General features: G+C 35.2%; 1 long non-coding RNA gene across 1 annotated transcript in view; it reads right to left on the bottom strand.

Moving 5' to 3' along the window:
* The window catches only part of LOC146403734 (uncharacterized), a 251,328-nt gene extending 230,280 nt beyond the window's left edge, over positions 1 to 21,048 (bottom strand). Inside the window, exon 1 of the long non-coding RNA XR_014842996.1 lies at positions 20,925 to 21,048. This is a non-coding gene — a long non-coding RNA (uncharacterized LOC146403734). The remainder of the gene's footprint in view (positions 1 to 20,924) is intronic.
* Positions 21,049 to 23,326: the final 2,278 nt, after the last annotated feature.

Here is a 23,326-nt window from a genome sequence, read left to right as displayed (position 1 = left end):
TAATTAAGTAATTTCTTCTCAGGCAAAAAGAAATAGTAGGAGTAGAATGTGGTAACTTAAATTAAATACCCTACATCCCTGTATTGTATGGAACTCATTCTGCCTGTAGAAATTTAGTCAATTCATCAGGCAAGGCAAATAGATAAGCAAATCCTTAATCTTGGAGACACTTAACTGGATTTTTAAGAAATCTTTTTTCTCCTTTTGAAGCACATTTAGATTTTATGCCTTGAACTGTTATTAATTAGAGAATAAGATGTTAATTATGAGCTATTTGCGTTATCTCAGAAATGAATGACTTTCTTTTAATTAGTATGCTAACTTAGTAAGAAAACTATTTAGTTGAAGACCTGATTAAGAATGCAATCACAGAACTTTCAAAACTGTGAGAATGCATCACAGAACTCTGAAAAACTGGGACAGGTTTAAGATTTTATCCTGCATGTGCTAAGGATTCATGGATCTTGCCACAAATTCATGGATGTTGACAGAAGACATGGGAATCCTATTTCAGACACAAAAGACTTTACTACTCACTTCACACAGCAATACAAGCTTCATTTTTTTTTTTTTTTTTTTTTCCTATTTAGGGCCACACCTGCGGCATATGGAGGTTCCCAGGCTAGGGGTCTAATCAGAGCTGTAGCTGCTGGCCTACGCCAGAGCCATAGCAACGTGAGACCCAAGCCAAGTCTGCAACCTACACCACAGCTCATGGCAACACCGGATCCTTAACCCACTGAGAAAGGCCAGGAATCAAACCCACAACCTCATGGTTCCTAGTCGGATTCGTTTCTGCTGAGCCACGACGGGAACTCCAATACAAGCTTCCTTTTTGTGTTACTTTCTCTCACCCTTTGAATCCTTGGGAGTGAGGTGGACTGACCTAATTAAATGCTGTGCATTTAACACAGTTACATATCACAGATAAGGAACTTTGAGCCTATGGAGAGTAAACGAATCTGACTCCTGCTTTAGATGGCTCCCAGGCTAGGGGTAGAGTTGGAACTGTAGTAGCTGGCCTATGCCACAGCCACAGCAATGCAAGATACGAGCCACATCTGCGACCTACACCACAGCTCACAGCAATGCTGGATCTGTAACCCACTGAGTGAGACCAGAGATCGAACCCACAACCTCATGGTTACTAGTCAGATTCGTTTCCATTAAGCCATGATGGGAACTCCTAGATGGAGAATATTTTTACCTTCTAAATTGTCCCACTATATAAATAAATTTGAAAAGATAGTCCAGAACAAAATTTGTCAGTGCCTCTACTAGTAAGAGATGCACAAACACCAGAGATTATGGAAAACTGTCTCTCCACAAAAATATGGCATATGAGCAGAAAAGATGATAGCTCAGTACAACATTTGCATTTACTATTTAAAGATGGTTTCAACCCTAGCTACCCCCACAGGAATAAGTGTCAGGAACTTTAAATCTTCTGAGATATTACCTCATTCACAAGTTAAAAATTTAGATGGGCCCATTTCCTTAGACGCTGGTTAAAAACAAGAGAATCCTAGGCCAGCGATAAAGGGCAGTGTATTACTCACAGCAATAGCAGTAGACAGAGGATCAGTATTTTTCAACTGATTCCCCAAGATCTATTGTCTAAGGTGATGTGAAAATACCAAATGACAATTGCATACATAGCAACACTATAAGAGAGAAACCCTAAGCTTAGGGAACTCAGGTATTTTATAACAGGCTCTAAGTATGCCTGTCCTTTGCCTCAGAAGGAGATATCTCTGTCTTCAAAGGCTGTCCAGTGTATAAACATCCTTGAAAAGCATCCAGAACAAAGGGCAGTTAGTTCCTCACTTGAAAGACATGCAGAAAAGTTAAAGATATGTGAAAAATAGTCTCCCATCAATGGGCTGTATGAATCATGAAAAAGAGACGGAATCTAAAACAATATAGATTCTTGGCATAATTGGGAAAAGATTCCTAGAGCAGAGGCTGTATTTCCTCAGAAATACATATAGGCAGTGACTTGGAGACTTTTACGTTTTTATCACTTCATCAGAAGGCAGAAAATAAAATGGTAGAGGTATTGAAAAGCATTGTTTCTTATGGTGGAAATTTTTTTGCTTGAAATTTGGGGGATTTGGAGGGACATCTCTACAACTTCTGTTGCACATTCATGAAACAAGAATTTATTTATCTGCTACAAGCCAATAACTTGGTAGAGAATGACATACATTTTTTTTTGGCTGGAGAGTATTCTGCTTAACTTTTTTTCTTCCTATTTATTTTGCACTTTATAATTATTTAGATATATCTGAAAAAAATCTGATGTTTAGTGAGGTTTTCAGCCCATATTTGCAATATATAAATTGTTTTATAATTATTCTGTTAACATCCTCCAACAACCTTATATCACTAAATCTTACAAGGCTGAAAAGCAGAAACTCGTCTGTGTATTACAGTAATTTCTTTAAGTACTAGAAAGAAACATCAAATAAAGAGCAGAGTCTTCAAATTAGTAACTGAAACCTTAATGAGATGGAGTATATAAGAAACTAGGGTGACATTTAAGTTATATAATAACTCCTCCTCAAATAAATAGACCATATTAGCTCATCACAAAGCCTTCTATAAATATTAAGGAATAGCATTTGCTAGTGAAGATATAGCTTTCTATACCTAAAAATGTTCACTCAGTCTTGTCAGTGGGAAGTAGTCCTCAGTCACTTTCTTATGCCCTTTGAGGGATGTGGGCTCCATTATCATTTATTGTCCCTCTCTCTTCTCTTTATCTTGGGCAAACACAACACAATTCTAGCTTCTTTCCTATAAAGCTCTCCATTTCATCATAGTCAAATGGCTGCTACTTTTATATACCCTTTTGACTCTGGAATAGTATTATATGTGCTATCTACTAAACGTAGTATAAACGGATTCTCCCAGAATTAAAAAAAAAAAAAAATCTCCCTGTTGTTTTCTCCACTCTGTCTCAATTTTACTCTCAAAAAAAAAAAACTCCTGAGCTACCACAGTAGCTTAATAGTTGTTGACCAAAAGAAAAACACACATGAGAGTTGTGAGCTTAATTTCATTTACGGTCTTATTGAGAACAATAGCTCAGGAAGTAGCCTCTCAGTAGCATGGTTTTCAGCAGTTTGATACCTTGTCAGCACATAGAGGATATACCAAACACGATGGGGGTACATTCATTCAAGGTTTCAACAGAGATTAGTGTGCACACAGTGAGTTAGCATGACATTGGTGCCTGAGAAGAAAAACTCATCTTCAAAGGAGTATTAGCATTGGTGTCATAGGAAGGGAGGCACCTGTTCCTATCTTCAAAGTGGACATTCTAAATAATCTGGATAATGCATTCTTTCCTTTAATGGTTAAAGCTGGCATACAATGTATGTTCAACAGGCCACAAGACAGGCTGTTCTAATTCATACAAAGTTCAGGTGAAATCATGTAAACCAGAATGTCTCCCCCACACCCCAATATGAGGAAATTTCTTCCATCATAGTCTAGGTTAATTATTTCTATCATACACTATTCTAGCCATGTCTTTTTCTCCATCTTATAACTTAAAACAATAAAAATTAATTCATTTGCCTAAAAGTTGTTTAATACCATCGAGGCATATTAGATAAGCGATTTTTTTGTTTGTTTTCTATTTTATTCATATGACTTATAGCACAAGCACACAATCAAGAAAAATAATTCTGAATGGTTAAATGAATCTTCAATACTCTACCTAAAATCCTCCATTTATTGGGTTGTCCTTCATAAATTCACTTTGGGGAGTTCCTGTTGTAGCTCAGCGGTTAATGAACTTGACCAGCATCCATAAGGATGCGGGTTCGATCCCTGGTCTTGCTCAGTGGGTTAAGGATCTGGAGTTGCCATGAGCTGTGGTGTAGGTTGCAGAAGCAGCTTGGATCCGTGTTGCTGTGGCTGTGGCATAGGCTGGCCACTACACCTCCGATTTGACCCCTAGCCTGGGAACCTCCATATGCTGCAGGTGTGGCCCTAAAAAAAAAAAAAAAAAAGAAAGAAATTCACTTTGGGACTCTATGGATGCCACTGTATCCTTTATTTTACTGGCTTCTTTCACTACAATTTTTCAGTGCCCTTATTGCTCAAAGGAAACTTTCGTTGATGTTCAAATGTTCCCTGAGTTAGCCCAGAAGACAAACTTCTCAAGATCTTTAAGTCCACTTCACTCTGCCACTTCCTCCTAGTCTCTTTTTCCATAGGCCTAAAGCAGAGATGAACACACTTCTGCCTCCAGGACTTTCTAGGTCTAGAGAGGAGACACATAGGCTAGAAATCTTAAGTCAGCATGAATATATTAGCTACATAGAAGTAATTTGTTCATGTGTTTGTTGGCCATCTGTACATCTTCCTTAGAAAAATGTCTATTCAGGTCTTTTGCCCATTTTTCCATTGGGTTGTTGGCTTTTTTGTGTTGACTTGTATAAGTTGCTTGTATATTCCAGAGATTAAGCCCTTCTCAGTTGCATTATTTGAAACTATTTTCTCCCATTCTGTAAGTTGTCTTTTTGTTTTCTTTTTGATTTCCTTTGCTGTGCAAAAGCTTGTCAGTTTGATTAGGCACCAATGGTTTATTTTTGCTCTTATTACTGTTGCCTTGGGAGAATGACCTGAGAAAATATTCATGAGGTTGATATCAAAGAATGTTTTGCCTATGTTCTCTTCCAGGAGTTTGATGGTGTCTTATCTTATATTTAAGTCTTTAAGCCATTTTTTTTTTGGTCTTTTTGCCATTTTCTTGGGCCACTCTCCACGGCATATGGAGGTTCTCAGGCTAGGGGTAGAATCAGAGGTGTAGCCACAAGCCTACGCCAGAGCCACAGCAACTTGGAATCCAAGCCACGTCTGCAACCTACACCACAGCTCACAGCAAATGCCAGATCCTTAACCCACTGAGCAAGGCCAGGGATCAAACCCACAACCTCATGGTTCCTAGTCGGATTCGTTAACCATTGTGCCACGACAGGAACTCTGTCTTTAAGCCACTTTGAATTTATTTTCATGCATGGTGTGAGGGTGTTTTCTAGTTTCACTGATTTGCATGCAGCTGTCCAGGTTTCCCAGCAATACTTGCTGAAAAGACTGTCTTTTTCCCATTTTATGTTTTTGTCTCCTTTGTCAAAGATTAATTGATCATAGGTGTCGGGGTTTATTTCTGGGCTCTCTATTCTGTTCCATTGGTCTGTATGTCTGTTTTGGTACCATTACCACACTGTCTTAATGACTGTGGCTTTGTAATATTGCCTGAAGTCTGGGAGAGTGATGCCTCCTGCTTGGTTTTTATTCCTCAGAATTGCTTTGGCAATTCTGGGTCTTTTGTGGTTCCCTATAAATTTTTGGATTGTTTGTTCTAGTTCTGTGAAAAATGTCATGGGTAATTTGATAGGAATTTTATTGAAACTGTAGATTGCTTTGGGTAGTATGGCCATTTTTACAATATTCATTTTTCCCCAGGAGTATGGAATATCTTTCCATTTATTTACGTCACTGATTATTAGAGAAATGCAAATCAAAACTACCATGAGGTACCACCTCACATAAGTCAGAATCGCCATCATTAATAAGTCCACAAATAACAAATGCTGCAGGGGGTATGGAGAAAAGGCAACCCTCCTGCACTGTTGGTGGGAATGTAAGCTGGTACAACCACTATGGAGATCAGTATGGCGTTACTTTAGAAATCTATACATAGAACTACCATATGACCCAGCAATCCTACTCTTGGGCATATATGCAGACAAAACTGTCCTTAAAAAAGACACATGCACCCACATGTTCACTGCAGCTCTATTCACAATAGGCAAGACATGGAAACAACCCAAATGTCCATCGACAGATGATTGGATTAGGAAGATGTGGTATATATACACAATGGAATACTACTCAATCATAAAAAAGAATGAAATAATTCACAGCAACATGGATGGAATTATAGACTCTCATACTGAGTGAAGTAATTCAGAAAGAAGGAGACAAATACCTTGTGATATCACTTATATTTGGAATCTAATATAAGGCACAAATGACCCTTTGCACAGAAAAGAAAATCATGGACTTGGAGAATAGACTTGTGGTTGCCAAGGGGGAAGGGGAGGGAGTGCGGTGGGTTGGGAGCTTGGGGTTAAAGGATTCAAACTATTGCCTTTGGAATGGATTAGCAATGAGATCCTGCTGTGTAGCAGTGGGAACTATGTCTACTCACTTATGATGAAGCATGATAATGTGAGAAAATAGAATGTGTACATGTATGTGTAACTGGTTCACCATGCTGTACAGTAAAAAAAAAAAAATTGTATTGGGTAAATAATTAAAAAAAATAAAATTAAAAAAATAATAATAAAAGTCAAAGACATTAAAAAAAAGAAGTAAGCTATTCAAATTTAAGACCTTCCAAAATGGTGATTATAAATGTAACATGCTACATGATTGCAAGAGTGTTCATCCTTCTTTATTATACTTAAAACTCTGATAAATGCCTTGAAGTAAAATTAAAAAATAAAAAAGAAACACTAATGATATGAAAGTCTTCTTAAAAGAGTAACTTTTGAGACCTGAAGGATGTATAGGAATTAATCATGACAGATGATAAGAGGACACCAGGCAGAGGTAACAGATGTCTAAACATAATTAGTGGTGAAGAAGATTAGAAGCTGAATAAATAGAGATAAATCCAATATGAATGAAGCAGGACTGGCAAGAAGGAGAGTGGAAGGAGACAAGGATGAAAAGGAATAAATACAAATTTAAGTTCAATTTCCATGTATTATTTATTTATAATTAATTACTTCTTATTTTCTTGGTAATAATTTTTTCCTAGTCCTCCTTAAATAAAATATATGACATCATCTCAATTGAGTCTCTGTGTTATTTGTTTCTTTGTTGACTGGTTTGTTTGAGTGTATGTATATATGTTTCTATATATATTAGAAACTAAAGCTGGGGAAAATTTTATCATGTTTAGATACTATGTGTGGGGTTCACTATTCTGTCAAGTTCACATACAGAGTTTAGCATATCCAGATATATACTTTCTCTCACTGCCTAGCACATGTTCATTTTTTTTGTCTTTTTGCTATTTCTTGGGTCGCTCCTGCGGCATATGGAGGTTCCCAGGCTAGGGGTCTAATTGGAGCTGTAGCCACCGGCCTACGCCAGAGCCACAGCAACGCAGGATCCGAGCCGTGTCTGCAACTTACACCACAGCTCAGGCAACGCCGGATTGTTAACCCACTGAGCAAGGCCAGGGATGGAACCCGCAACCTCATGGTTCCTAGTCGGATTCGTTAACCACTGCGCCACGACGGGAACTCCCACATGTTCATTTTTAAAATAAAATTTTAATGATATATGATGTGTATAAAGATATACTCAGAGAAATGTACATAAAAATTTTAAAAGCATACATTTGGAACAATTTTATGAAGGTGAATACACTTCTGTAATCAACATCCTGATAAAAAAATAGAATCAATAAATTAGCTTCATATGGATCAGAGATTTGCTTGTTAAAAATTAAACAATTAATGAACTAAAAGATTATATAGAAATCCTTTATAATTTGGGAAGAAGAAGGGCTTTCTAGCTGTGTCTCAAAATCCAGAAGCCATGACAAATTTGATAAATTTTACTACAGAAAATATTAAACATAAACACTCATGATAAAATATGACATAATCAAATTTGAATGGAGAAAGGGAAAATATATTTATAGGCAATATTATAGATTAAAAACTAATATTCTAAAGCATAAAGGGATCAAAAATCAATAGAAAAATAGGCAAATGACATGGACAGACAATTCAGATTAATTCTCATCTTTAATATGATGAAACTAAAAAGTTTTGATAATATACTCTACTGCCAAAGCTGAATTGAGGGGGGATTTTTATGTATATTTGTGGCAGTATTCATTGGTACATCCCCAATGAATGTGGTATAATTATACATACTTATTTTTACCAAGAGATGTTACAGCTTTACTTATAGGATTCATGCTATTGATGTACACATATAAAATGACATACAGGGTTATTTATTATAAAAAAAAAGTAAAACTAAAGAAAGAAAAAGTACTACAAGAGGATCTGGAAAGACATAAAAGAGACTATTTGGTTAGAAGGACATTATTGGCAGGTTGTTGGGAGAGTAACTATTGAGGAAAACGGATTGGACAATATCTTTTATCCTTTTAGTGTTAAATGGAAAAGATATTCATGCAGAAAAATAACACAGGATAAACTTTTTGTTTTTTTTCAACAATTAATACACCAACCTATCAGTATGAAGATGAACACATAAAATTACCATTGATTTGGAAATGCTCCTGTGCTCCCTTGTAGTCAGAAACTCCAAAGTTCTACAGCCAATTTGATTTCTGACAACATATTTTAGTTTTCTCTATTTAAAAAAATATATAAATTATAATCTTACACTGTGTAATCTTTGTATGTGGTTGCTTTCACCCAGTGTTATGTTTGTGATAATTTTCTATAAATGCTGTTCTGTTTTGTTATAGTTGATCATGCCTTTGCACATATTTATAATTGCCTGAGTGAATATACTCTAGTGTAGTTACCGTATAATTTGATAAACATCTACATAAGTTTTATGGAAATATCTTGATGGCTTCCAATTTGGGGCTATTGAAAATAAATACTTTTGTTAAAAAAATACATAATGCTCTACTAAAAGTCCATTTGTAAAAATATGTATCTATGTCTGTTGCATACACCACCTATGAGTAGAATTTCTGAGTCATTACATATTCCTACATCTGAGCCAAAAGTATGTATTAATTTTTCAAAAATTAAAATTCAAAGTACATGTCTTTGGGATGTGGTGCTGGTGCCAACGGGAGAAGGACAAAAAAAAAAAATCAAACTATACAAGTAGAAATGTAAAGAATAGCACAGGAAATTAATAGTGAGACCGTATTAGCTCATGATTTCTAAGATTTCTACTTGCTTACAACTTCAGTTTGTAGAAGTCATAGAAAAATTGCTTACTTTTGGGAAAAATATCTCTGCAGTTTGTCTTTTGAAGTGTATCATAGATTCCCTGTGATTCCACATGTTAATTTTCTTTATACATATCACTGAAGAAATAGATTCATGTAATTCAAATCCCCAGCTAATATTTTAACTGTATATGGTGACATAATAAATAAAAATTACATTGACAAATGAACTTATATTCATGCAAATAACTTGAGATTTTTAGTGTGGAACTCATTATTTTACTTCAGGATTTTCCCCATGTGTTTATTTATTTATATGTTTTATGAGATCATGGAATTTTTTTTCTTGTTCTTTAGTTTCTTATTTTCCAAGTGCCTGTGAGAGTCATTTCTTGGGAAACATATATATGGTTGATTATTCAGGCAGAAGCAACAGTCTATAAAGCATGAACATACAATTTTAGCAAGTGTCAACTTTATTGCTTTCCTAAGCCAGATGATAGCATCCAAATCATCCAAAACTTTTCTCTTAAATCTGTCTGTCCTTAGAATACAGACTTGTCAGATTCAATTGCTGGGAAAAATATGAACATTTATTTATCTCCCAGTTTCATACTGACTTTCAAGTTTTTGGCTATTGAAAGTTCTTAACATATTTAAAAAAAAAAGTCTAATCATTAAAATATTATGGACTTGAAAGATGTAAAGGTGTCAGATAATTACTCTACCTATAAATTGAATTCATCCATATTAGCTGAGAAATCTTAATACAAAATTAACCCCAATTCTATTAAAATTTTTAGATATATTGTGGCTTTATTGATTATTTTTATTGAAGCAGTCAACGAAATTTAAACCTTTAATCTACATTCATCCATGCCATTTGCACAGCATAATATATCCTGTTAAAATAAGAGGAAGAAGGACCTCAAGGCCCCAGGGGGTTTATGAGGGGTTGTTAGAAGGATATGAATTAGCAAGGAGAACGAAGTGCAAACCTAGGCACGCAGGTTGCTGCAGATAGGCATGCCCTCTACGGAAGCACAATGGTGATTCTCTAGATGCTATGCATAGACAGCTGATGCCAGGTTTCCTCAATGCTAATAACTGTTAAATGCCTAAAGGTCAGAGTAAAAACTTATCCAGTTACCAGCTAGGTGACTTTTAAAAAAATTCTACACCTACAGCCCCCTCCTCACTTGACATAATCCTAAAGAGCACAATAAAAGCAGTGTGGTTTTTCTTGGTCCCAGAGACCTTGAGTCCTGCAATTCCCACCTTTAATTAAGATAAGTGTCTATGTGTCTTGTTCTATGTTAACCTTCTCTTCAGTTTCACAGCAACTATTCTTCAGCCCTCTCCTGCTGAACTGGTCTTGGCAATTTATACAGAGTACCCCACTTAATATTCAAAATAGCCCCTTGTGTTAGAAACTACTATTATCCTGATTTTACAGGTGATGGATCATTGAGGGGTCAAGTAATGGTGATACTCCCCTTTGGTAGGCTGATTCTTCTCTATATAAACTTAATCATTATGTAACATTGCCTATCCTATAAACTTGAGAAGCACCCATGAAAATTATATTGCAACTCTATCTGAATTCTAGCACCAGGCATAAAGCCTCACACATAGAAGGCATTCGGTGAATTTGACTGAATTATCCAGGTTAAACTAAGTGCAGCCTCTATAGTGAGATGGGTCTCTTTTTTAATAGAGTGATGCCTTTCACCTCTCATCTCTAACTATTGTTTACTCAAATATAAATTCATGATAATAATAATAATAAATTCTGTTACTGAAATGTATAATATATTCTCTTAAGTAAAGAAGAGATAGGCTTTTATTTTGATCTTAAAAGGAGATATACTGTTGATTCTGCCAATATCAGTTGAGGATCTTGCACATAAAGGAAGGTGGTAGCCGATCCAATAGAGACAACTGATTGTTATTTTTCTACTTTAACATCATTATACTTATGTCCCTACTCTTCTTATACCTCAACTGATTGACAGAATCAACAGTGCACCTCCTGTTAAGATCAAATAAGTTCCTCAAAGCCTATCTTCAGAATCAATCAATACTCTACAAAGAGTTCCTCCAAGACATTAAGCTAATAATAGAAGACTATAAGGCTCAGGGCCTCGTTATTTCTGCCACTAGTCCTTGTATCATCCCTATTTATTTGTAAAGAAACTTAACGGCTGATGACAGAAATTTCTCTGAGACCTCTGGGCAATACACAATATTATCCCTCAACACACTGTTGCTCCCAATCCCAATACTTTATTAGCTTCCATCCCTAATGAAAGCAACTTTTTAACTGTGCTTTATTTATGTGGCACCTTCCTTAGCATCCTGTGAGAAAAGCTAGTCAATATCTCTTTGTCTTTATTTGAGAAGGACAATAATACACTTGGGCAATAATACCTTGGGGCTTTACCAAAAGTCCTTCTTGGTTCTCATCAACTTTAAAAAGTTGATTTGGATAATATAAAATTTCTTGGAAGCTCTACTCTATTGCAAAATGTAAATGACTTGCTTCTCTGTTTCCCCACTCCTTTCCAGGTTTCTCCATGGGGAAGACAGCATCCACTTTTTAAAGCCTTTGGCCTCAAAGGGACATAAAGTTTTTAAGGAGAAACTGCATTTTTGTCAAACCCAGGTTTGTTATTTGGGGCACATGACCCAAATGGGCTTCATGGTATTGTGAATTTCCAACCCAAAATCAAATACTGGCTATTGCTGAAAGTGGGTTGTCTGGCTATTGTTGAAACTGGATTCCAAAATTTTCTCTCATGGCTAGGTCTTTATATGCCTTACTAAGAACATCAAATCTGACTCTATTACTTGGGAAGATTAGGATAACCTAGCTATTAATACCTTAAAGAATAGCTTGAAAAATCTTTCTGTCACTGGACTCCCTAATTATCAAATTCCCTTTTTTGCTTTTCATATATGAGAAGAAAGGATGTACTTTTGGACTACTTACCCAAAATCATGGGGATCACTATTGCCCCATAGACTACCACAGTCAGCAGCTAGACCCTGTGACATGGGGATATCTCCTTTCCTCAGAACCATTCCTGCTATTGTCCTCTAAGTTAGGGCCATTGAAGAAATAGTGGTGATATCCCTCGTAGCCATTTTTGTAACCCATTCAGTTAAAGCCCTCCAGAATTCTCATCATACTCAATACCATTTGGCCAGTAATTTAAACTCCTATGCAATCCTCTCACAGTTCTTTCTCACTGTAATAACTTCAACACTGCCACACATCTTTTCTGTTCAGAATATAATACTCTTGATAACTGTTGGCCAGGACACATGGTCTTTAGACCCCTGGAGATGATTCATGGGAAACTCCTCTAACCAATGCTGAGTTTTCATAGTTTACTGATGGTTCTTATTTAAAGGGAAAAAAAAATAGTAAATATTATGCTGTATATTCAGTTACAACTACTTTCAAAGGAGGCTCTCAGCTAATGAGAAGCTGTAACAACCTGGAACTCTTACTTTCTTCTCCAAAGAACTTTTCCCAAATGGCCCTTCTCAACTTCTTCCTTTCCTTTGTAAGAGAACTCTGCTCTCCTTTTTCTTTGAATTTACCTTTTTTTGCCATAGTTTGAATGTCACTAATTGTAATTCCTTTGCTATTTCTGAATAACCTTGATCTTTCTGACTAAACAATTTATCTTTTTGTTTTAATGGTTGACACATCTTTGTAATAATCTCTTATTTTTGTGTGTGAGCTTGTGTGCACCTAATTTCTCTTCTAATAAAGTTTCTTTGGGGAAGAAGAAACTTTTCTTTAATCTTGTAAATTCTTCTGCTGGTCTAAGAGTTAAATTGACATGAGATAGATTAACAGGAGAAAATTAAGCAAAACTTTAATATATAATACATTGGAGAGACCCAGGAAAACAGTAACTCATCAAAATAGCCAAAACTCTCACCTCAAACACCATCTTCACCTAAAGACAGAAGAGGATGTTGGCAATATCCTTTTGAGACTTCATGGGAAGGTAGGCTCAAGAAGATGGAAAAGCAAATGTTTGGTAAACAAAACATGTACTGTGCCAGGCAGAAACAATGGGACATAGAATAGACTCTGATCTCTAGGCCCTGATGATTTTTCCCATACTACACTCAGTCCATATTCTTTGAAGATATCTCTGGTCATAGCTCGATTCCTAGAACAGGTCTTTAAATTCTATAGATAGCTAAGGGAGAAGTAAAAAGAAAGATTTTCTGAATTTTCTGATTCTTAAAAAAAAAAAAAAATTAGCCTAAATTAGTATTCATGCCAAAGAGATACATTTCGAGGTGGCAAATTTTGCTCCCCCTACAATATTCTGATCCATCTATGTTTGAATAGAATTGATAATTTTTCTTCAAAATATTTGTCATGTCTTATTTCATGCTATTAAGCAATTTATCAAATACTCTTGCAGTTAAAACAGTAAGTATGTGAGAAATCAGTTGCAATAGCAAATATGGTAAATATTTTTGGTACATTTGATCTAGAAATGCATGTCCCAAAAGATAGATTAAACACATTTTTATATTGGATTTGCCATACAGATTTATCCAGTAACTGCTAGATATACTGGCCACCGAATGACTCTATCAGGTTTATTTAGCAATAGGAAACTCAACTACCTGCAGTTCCTGATGATTTTATAGTCTTTTCTGGCTCCAATCTTTATTTTTTTTGTCCTATTGTCTGGAATGTCTTTCTAGTGTTCCTCCCTTGGGTAAAGACCAGCTTAAGCTTTTTTCCTCTGAGAAGGTTTCAATGAAAAACTATACCATGATCATGTCTGAGCAATGCACACATGCATACACATGTGCACACACACACACACACACAATTAATACAGAAATACGCCCCCTTTTTCATATTCCAATAATTCCTATATTTTTGATAGCATCTATCACAGTTTATGAAAATTTATTTTAACTCATCTTCCATGGTCTTCAAATTCCTTGAGAACAATGACTATCCAATTTGTCCCCATTTCACATACAGGGACTCAATATAATAAGTATATGTTTAAATAAGTTGATAAATTAATAACTATGTCTTGCCAGTCTCCAGAATCAACAATCAATTTTTCTTGTGACTAATTATAATTTTACTGATGTCAGTCACATTCCAAAGACATTTCAAACAGTTTTTAAATTTATATGAAAATTTATCTCATTTTAAACATTTAGATCTCTAGTATCCATGCAAATATCTGCCTAACATTATCTATATTTAAAAATATTACTTGTTTGGAGTCTCACAGGGACAGTAATTTGTGTGGCATGATGCCCTCTTGAAGATTTGCTGTAATTCTAAACATCTGTTTAAAATGGGAATTGAATTCCTTATCAACATATGGAAAATTATATACTCTTCAAGTTGTTATAGACTTCGAGTCACCTTCAAGGAGATTAAACCCAAAAGTCTCTGGCCATGTCTCATTGTAATGCCCCTTCCCTCACCCTGACCAGACTGGGCTGCCCACTACCTACTGGAAAGGAATTTCACCCATTCGTCGCCCTGTTTCTATATAACTTGTTTCCCATGCAAATTAGGTATCCTGCCGGAAACCTATCAGATCAAATATGAGCCATACAGAGATAAAGTAACACTCAGCTCTTACGAAGTGTAGGGGGCCGGGACAGGAAAAATTGGGTCTCCACTCAGGTCCTCGTCCAGGGGCTGGGGGATGGGGTGGGGGTGGTAATAAGAAGAAATGTAAAATGAGTTGGGCTCTCTTTTTAACCTGAGCACATAGGAATTCCCTCTCTGAAGATGTACTTTCACTTTAATAAACTGTAAAACGTCTGCTGTTCCAATGCATTGCTATTGCTAGGGTGAGACTGGGAACCAAGGAAACTGTGACCCTATCAGAGTTACGCAGAAAAGAGCCATATGACCCTTAAAGGGATTAAGAATTAGGGGTCTTATGGAAAGATAAAGCAATTAGATGTTCAAAGGCCTATTTGTTCTTTTTCCATTATGAAATTCTACATTAGTAAAATCATTAATAGTTCTATGACCTATGTTTTATAAATCTCTGTGAAATAAGTGTTTATATTATTTCTTTATATTTTTCTAGGTTTAAATTTCTATGATATAAACAACAAAGCTTCCTCTAACATAAAGATATCAATTCAAAATCAATATAAACATTTTTGTTGTATTTTATAATACAAAAGTACATTGTTTCTATAGGAAAGAAAAATACATAAATAATTTTTGCTCTCTAGTTACTAACTGTATTATTGCAAACAATCAGTTTAGAAGTATATAGATAATCAGCACGTAATATAATTTGAGAGCAGTTGCCACACATCATGCTAGTAACATACAAAGTACTAAAAAAAAAAAAGTATTTGCAATACAAAGGAAATTTTAAAACCATATCATAATAGAAATAAAATTGAGTTAAGAAATCTAAGTTCTTTAAGTAAGTTACTCATTTATTTTTTAGTTGTAAACTTAATATGTTTCTTTATAGAAGCATTTTTTTTTGAAACAACAACTCCAATTCAGTGAAGTCAACTTTAACCTGGTGTGTCTTAATTACATTTTTCAGCCAATCACAGGCTGCATGATGTACAAGTTAAAACAAAACAAAACAAAACAAAACAAACAAACAAAAAAGACATACAGTGATTCCCAACAAACCTAGCTGGTTTGACTTCAAATATCATCGGTTTAGTCATCTCTTCCGACTTCGAGATGTAAATGTCCAACAGCATGTTATTCATTTTTGAGAAGTGAACTTTGCTGGTCTAAAGTTCACTTCTCAAAAATGAAATATAATGAACCCATCATTCTCCTACCCCAGCTCTCAAACAAGCTGAAATAAGCAAAATAAAATAACATAAATACTATATATTTCAAGCATTCCTACTTCAGTGAATACAGCCAGATTTGAATCAATTATTCATTTTTACTCAAAATTAAATTCATCTAAAAATTACAAATATATATATATAGTATAAAGCAGCCATAAACATTTGTGAGCACCATTTTGTATGGACATAAATTTTTAAATCAACTGAGGTTATACATAGGAGAACAGGTGCTAGATCATATGGAAAGTCCATGTTTAGCTTTGTGTCAACTAAAAGAAAAATGCACAATACGAGAATTGTGAGTTTTTTAGTCAGGATCTTACTGAAGACTACATAGCCCAGGAGACAGCTCTGAGGAACTGTTCTGAAAAGGTAGGGTTAGAAACCAATTTATATGTGATTTGGGGCTAGGAGGAATACATGCAGTCAAGCATACATCTTGATAAAAGATGAATTCCCATCACGAAGAACAGATATCTTAAGTTAATTATTTTAGTGTTTTACTATGCATGGGAAAATGCAAGAATCTGGGTTTATTAAAATTCTTCCTAGGATAAACATCTAATTATCTAAGAGGACTGCCTGTCCAAAGCACAGAGCATCCTGTTATCATCTTAATTTCCACTCAGAATATACTGTTCTTCAGCAACTGAAGTAGCTTATCACTTAATTCTTGCAGAACTGGGTGGTGAGCAAAAGTGTTCTTTGTTCTCTGTATCAGATAAGAAATTGCCACAGTGTATTCTCAAATGGTGTACCATTTTGTATTCCCACCAGCAAGGAATGAGCATTCCTGCTGCTCCATATCCTTGCCAGAAATTGGTGTTGCAGGCTTTTGTTTTGATTTTAGCAATTCTAATAGGCTTGTAGTAGTATCTCATAATTGTTTAAATTTGCAATCCCCAAATTATGTTGTTTTCATATGTTTGTTATCTGTGTATTTTGACGAAGTGTCTGTTCAGATATTTTGCATTTTTAAAATAGTATTGTTCATTTTGTTACTGCTGAATTTAAGAATTTTGATTTTATTTTTCTTTTTTAGGACCACACCTGCAACATATGGAAGTTTCCAGCGTAGGGGTCGATTTGGAGCTGCAACTGCTAGCCTATGCCACACACAGCAATGCTAGACCCTAAACCTACAGAGCGAGGCTATGGATCAAACCTGCATCCTTACATAGACACCATGTTGGGTTCTTAACCTGCTAGCCATAGTGGGAACTCTGAGAATCTTTGAATATTTTGGATAAAGATCCTTGAACAGATGTGTTAATATCAATTTATTAAATTTTAATTTATATCTTAAGATTTTATTGTTTTCAAGCAGTTTTAAGTCCACAGCAAAATTAAGAAGGTACAAAGATTGTCCAGATAGCTCCCACAGATTCATAGCCTCCCCCTTTATAAATATTTCTCTCTACGGTGGTACCTTTGGTACAACTGATGAACGAATATTGACATATCATAATCACCCAAACTTCATGGTTTACATTATAATTCTCCCTTGGTGGTATACACTCTATTGGCTTCACTAAATATATAATGATATATATCCATCATTATAGTATCATACAGAGTACTATCACTACCCTAAAAATCTTCTGTGTTCTACATCTCTTTCCATCTTCCAAATCCCTGGCAACATTTGATTTTGTACTGCCTCCATTGCTTGTTTCAGAATATTATAAACTTGGGGTCATACAGTAAGTAGCATTTTCAGATTGGATTCTTTCAATTAGTGATATGTACTTAAGTTTCCTCCATGCCTTTTCATGATTTAATAGCTCATTTCCTTTAGCACTGCATAATATTCCATCACATAGATTCATTTATTTTTCCATTCATCTATTGAAGGACATCTTGGTTGCATGCAAGTTTATAATCATGAATAAAGTTGCTATAAATATCCATGTGTAGGTGTTAGTGTGGATATAATTTTTCAAATATTTTGTGTCAATATCATAGAATATGATTGCTAGATCCTATGGTAACACTGTGTTCAGTTTTAAAAGATACTGTTAATCTTTGGAAGCTAGGTGGCTGTACCATTTTGGATTCCAACTAGCAATCAATGAAAGTTCTCATTGCTTCAAATTCCTGCCAGCATTTGGTACTGTCAGTGTTATGGATTTGGGGCATTCTGATAAGTTAGTTGTGGTATTTCATTTTTGTTTGAATTTGTATTTTCTGTTGAAATATGATATGAAACACCTTTTCATCTTTGGTGAGGTGTCTGTTAAAGTCTTTCTTGCTTTTTAATCAAGTTGTTTGTTTTCTTATTATTGGGCTTTAAGAGTTCTTTGCATATTTTAAATATCATTCATTAGAAGGTTCTTTTGCAAATATTTTTCTTCCAGTTTGTGACTTGTCTTTTCATTCTCTTAATATTGTCTTTCATCTATCAGAAGATTTTTGTTTGGCTTTGTTTTAAAGTTTATCCTATCATTCCTTTCTTTCATGGACTGGGCCTTTTCTGCCATTCTTCCAAAGTGTATACTATGGATGGGGGGAAATTGGTAACTTAAGTGCTGAGAAGCCTGACAAACTACTTCACCAAGAACAAGGTTAACATCAAAGAGAAAACTATTGATATTATGTGCCCTTGAAATGATATGGTGAAAACAGCATTTTACCTGCTTTTTCTTCCTCCTCAAAACATCTAAACCTTATCTAATTATGAAGGAAAACATCAGAGAAATCCCACCTGAGGTATATCCTACAAAATATCTGACGTGGTCTTTTCAAAATTGTTAAAAAAGGAAAGTCTGAGAACTCTGTCACAGTCAAGAAACACCCACGGAGACATGACTACTAAGTGTAATGTGGTATCCTCGATGGCACCCTGGAATAGTAAACAGTGCCATCGCATGTACCAATGCTTTTTATTTTCATTATCAGAGCACTCAGTCTTTTTAAATTGTTCTTATTGCCCAGTTGGCTTGCTATATTTTAACAAGATATGATTCTCAGAGCAGAATTCATATCAATTTTCACTTTTTGTGCACTTGCCTACATAATGACAGGAACATAGTATGTACTCAATAAATGATTTTTAGATTAATAGACATTCAACCCATACAGAGATGAGGATAATTACTGTTAAGAGTAACATTTGTAAGTTCTCCTAAACACCACATAATAAAATCACTCACCTCTATATTATGTATTTCATTTTTTCTTTAAAAATAGTATCAAAGTAAAACATTTGCCTCAAGAAATTTAAAGGAATTATTCAAATTACCCATTCCAGCATCTCCTGAGACTAATTTTGTTCACTCTCATATTATTGCTATAATAGTAAAAAAAAAAAAAAAAAAAAAGATACTTGTTAATCTATTATGTATTGCAGTACCATTATTTCCTTCTCTGCCCTGTTTAACTGCATAGGTGACACAACTTTCAATCAGTGTCCGGCATTTTTTAAGCCTTGTCTAAAAAAGGCACAAGATACTTTATATATCCTCCTTACTCTTAGGATTATACAATAAAGTTAAAGGAGAACAAGATATGTGCATAGATAACAGAACAGAACATCCTACATAGGATACAGAGCAACAGTTTGTTTAGTCTGTTTTCGGTCAGCAATGTATTTTCCATATCAGGGAATTTCCAAAACAAAGTTATACCATTGAGAGTTCACATTTCTTAATATATTGGACTAAAATCTATCCAAAATGTATTATTCACAATGTTTCTTCCTTAAACAGATAGTTTTTAAATATAATTTAACATTTTCTCAGTGCCGAGTCATTTTTTTATTAATTACAACACACAAGTTTTACTATGATTTCCTCATGCTTTCAGCTTTTGATTTTGCCTCTCAGGGTGTCTGCCCCTTTTCAACCTGCTACTTGCTCTCTGCTATAATTTAAGAAAGTGGATAGTTAGTATGAAGGTAATGTGTGTAAATAGAAAAGTATCAAGAATTGTAGGAGCCCAAGAAAGACATAGTGTGAATGAAAACCTGGGTCTTCTTCCAGTGTTTCATTGAAAAAAAAATAATGCAAAAAGCTAATATGTGAAATAAAATTTAAGCAAATTTCTGATTAATATAGTAATTTCTATAATCCTTACTGCACCGAGAAGCAGATCATTCCCTATCCTCTTTATTTCAAGCCTTAAACTGGAAGAAAAGAAGAACACTGCCCTTTGTGTTCTTATCTTAACTTTAGCCTTGAACTTTATCTTGGAAGAGAAGACTGCTTTTCCCACCTCATTCCTAGCTGAAAGCTTGAGATGACACAAGTGGTGTGAACCATGGGGATTGCTCAAACTGATAAAGACCCGATTTTATTCTAAGAATTACCCAACAAAAAAGGCAGGAATAGGTAATGATGTCCCAGCCAAACTCCAATCTTTGATTCCCTTAAGAAACTGTCAAATGCTGAGCTTTCAACATCACCATCCATCTGTCTTAATCCTACTACAGAAATCTAGGGAGCATTTTTTGCTACTAAGAAAATATAGAATTCAAATGAGCTGCTCTGCTAAATATGTGAATTCCAAGAAACCACAAAAACACATGTAACCTTAATGGAAAAATAGTAACTGGAATGCAATGAAAAATTGGACAATTCAGAGAAAAATAAAAGAAAAATAAGGCAGAATATGAGTCGTAATTTGAAGATATATTTACCACTAGAAAACTCAAAAATTTTCAGGACAGAAAGGTTTTATCCATTTTCCAAAAGGAAAAAAAAAAAAAAAAGACATTCTGGTTGCTAAGGAATTAAATTTTTATCAACATGTGTTCATACCACAGACAACTTTACTTATGAAATTACTTTCAAATTAGCAGAAAATACTTTTCTCAAGTGTCCCCTTTCCCCAAATAGCTCATGAGTATTGGTGCTTACCCACTTTAAAATGGTAAATTATGCTCCTAAATCTCTAATAGAAAATTACAGTATCTTTTCCAGCCACTATTAGATTTTTTGCTGTGTAGCCAATGTTCCCAGCATTGCTAAAATATTATTGTCACTAGCAAAGCCCATTAACACTTCCTGGAAAATAAAAATAGAGTCTGGGTAGTAAAATAAAGTCTAATTTTTTTTTTCTTTGCATTTAGTTTAATTTCACTTACTCATTGGGAACCCCAAGCAGAGGCCTCACAGGTCCTTCAGAGTAGGAGTAGAATTACTAGTGGGGAACGGGCTGTGCTGAATCCACAACTCCACTTCCGGGTGCAGAAATGCTGCACCCAACACCTCAATTCAAGATAGGGGCTGTGGGCCGTGTGGAGAAACGCTTCACAGGTTATTGTGATCTGGAGCCCTGGGCCACACAGCTGAGCTGAGCTCACTCATGAGAACTCTGACCCCTACTACTGGTGAGAGTTCTCCCTATAAAGCAGCAGGGCCTTTGGCCTGCATGGGAAAACACCTATTCTAGATCAGTAGCTTGCATGCTCCAGTCTTTTTTTTTTTTTTTTTTAACCACCACACCTTTGGTATATGGAAGTTCTGGGGCTAGGGGTTGAATCAGGGCCACATCTGTGACCTATAAGGATCTTTAACCCACTGACTGAGGACAGGAATGCAATCCACATCTTCTCAGATACTATGTAGGGTTCTTAACCCACTGAGCCACAGTGGGAACTCCTCACACTCCTCATTCTTTCATCAAAGAATAAAACTCTCCTTTGCTTCTGAACCAAACTTGGCCTCCTTCTTTTGGCTCAAAGGACACCAGACAGGAGTTCTCTTTTTGGGGCCCACAAAAAAGGGTCAGTAAGACTGTCTTCCAGAAATACTTACATTTTCTGCTTGAAATATCTCTTACTTAAATGTTTCGGCTCTAGCTTACACTTATATCTAAGAATTTTCCAGGAGTACACCATTTTAGGATGGGTAGGTGGGCATGTGGAAGTGGGTGGGAGTAGATGGTTTCCAGGTGCAGTCACATGCTAGAACCAAGAATCATCCTCAGTCATATAGGTCCTAGAGTTGAAACCAGATTATCAGTTCAAATGTCAACTCTGCTCTAATGGATAAGAGCTCAGACCCTGGGGGCATATTACTTAAACTCTTGAGTTCCTTGCTAACTGTGTGCCTTTGGGCAGTTTACTTAATCATTCTATTCCTCAGTTTCCTTAGCTCTAAAATGAGGATAAGACTCCCTATAGTGCTATTGCAAAGATTAAGTGAGTTTATAAAATTAAAAATTTAGAATAATGCTTTCTACATAGGAACTGTCACGTAAATATTAAGTTTTAACCATTGAGTTCTCCTCAGGGGGCCTTTGGCATATTTCTTCTTTATTAAAAAGTTCAATACCTGAATCCCTCTCTTTCCCAGGAAGATCCTTATTGCCTATGACGTTTTTCCCCAACCTTCCTGAGGCCTCTGAATTCTAAGATATTTTTTATATGGTAATTCTGTGTAGACACTGAGATCCAATTCCCATCTTTTCCAGGCCAACTGAGAAGATTCTGAGAATTGCCTTTAGATGAACTTTCTGAAAATAAAGCTCACTGACTCCAAGTTGACAATTTTTAAGAGCAGCTTATTTGGCAAATGTTCGTCCTAACAGGGCACAGAACTACATGAGATATTTTATAATATGGACATATTTTGATAAGTTCTCAGTCAACTATCCATAAAGCTGATGGTATGTAAGTGAAAACCCTGAGCTTTGGACAAAGATGGAGGGTTCAATCATCTTTTCAGTAGTGGATCAAAGATATGGTAAATATTTAGAGAGATGTTTCTATATAAACATCTCAGCCCTGCTCAGCAACTCTGATGATTCCTCTGTTGAGGACAGAAGAAGGTGATTTATTTACCATTTAGCTATTTATTTAATAGCTCTTTATTTATTAAAGAGCCTCACAATAACTCCTTTAAAATGTCCAATGTTGAGTCAACAGCCATATCCCCCTGAACATACCTGACTTCATATGAAATATCCAATCCTGATGTTAGGGAAGTGGGAGTTAACAGTAAACATTGTACATTTAGCTACTGGATATAATTATTTAGTACTATTAATTTAATATTAGATATTGTGGACCATATTTAGCACATTTTACTATTTTTTTTCTTATATTCAATGGTCAAAGATTTTAGTGATTTCTTATAGCACATGCTGTTATTAAAATTATATCATTATCATGATGCTTGCCTTCCTTTTGGTTAGGTATTCAATTACTTTAAGCTTTATATTTAAATTTATGTCAAGAATAATGGCTATTTATATAAAATTCATAGAAAAATGTATGTCATTTCTACCCCTTCCCATGCACAAACACGCCTACACAGATAATTTCACAATACATTAATTTAAACATGATCCATCTTTCCTTCCATGTAAACAGGTCACCAATACACAGGAGCAGTTGTACACTATTCAGAGCTATAAATATTACATAAAAATGAAACAAAACTGTATCTGAACATTATTCAACATCATTTATGTGCATTTTTATCTTTCCTAATCCTCCCTTTCTTGTAAAATACTATTTTTTTCTAAAAACACATTAGTTCA

This window comes from Sus scrofa, chromosome 4 (assembly GCF_054392235.1).
Source record: "Sus scrofa isolate SSC_HxYL_T2T_F1_AM1 chromosome 4, Sscrofa_HxYL_maternal_Yorkshire_Landrace_v2.0, whole genome shotgun sequence".
Taxonomy (NCBI): Eukaryota; Metazoa; Chordata; class Mammalia; order Artiodactyla; family Suidae; genus Sus; species Sus scrofa.
The sequence above is the reverse complement of the archived record's forward strand: the minus strand, read 5'-3'. Positions and strand labels throughout refer to the sequence as shown.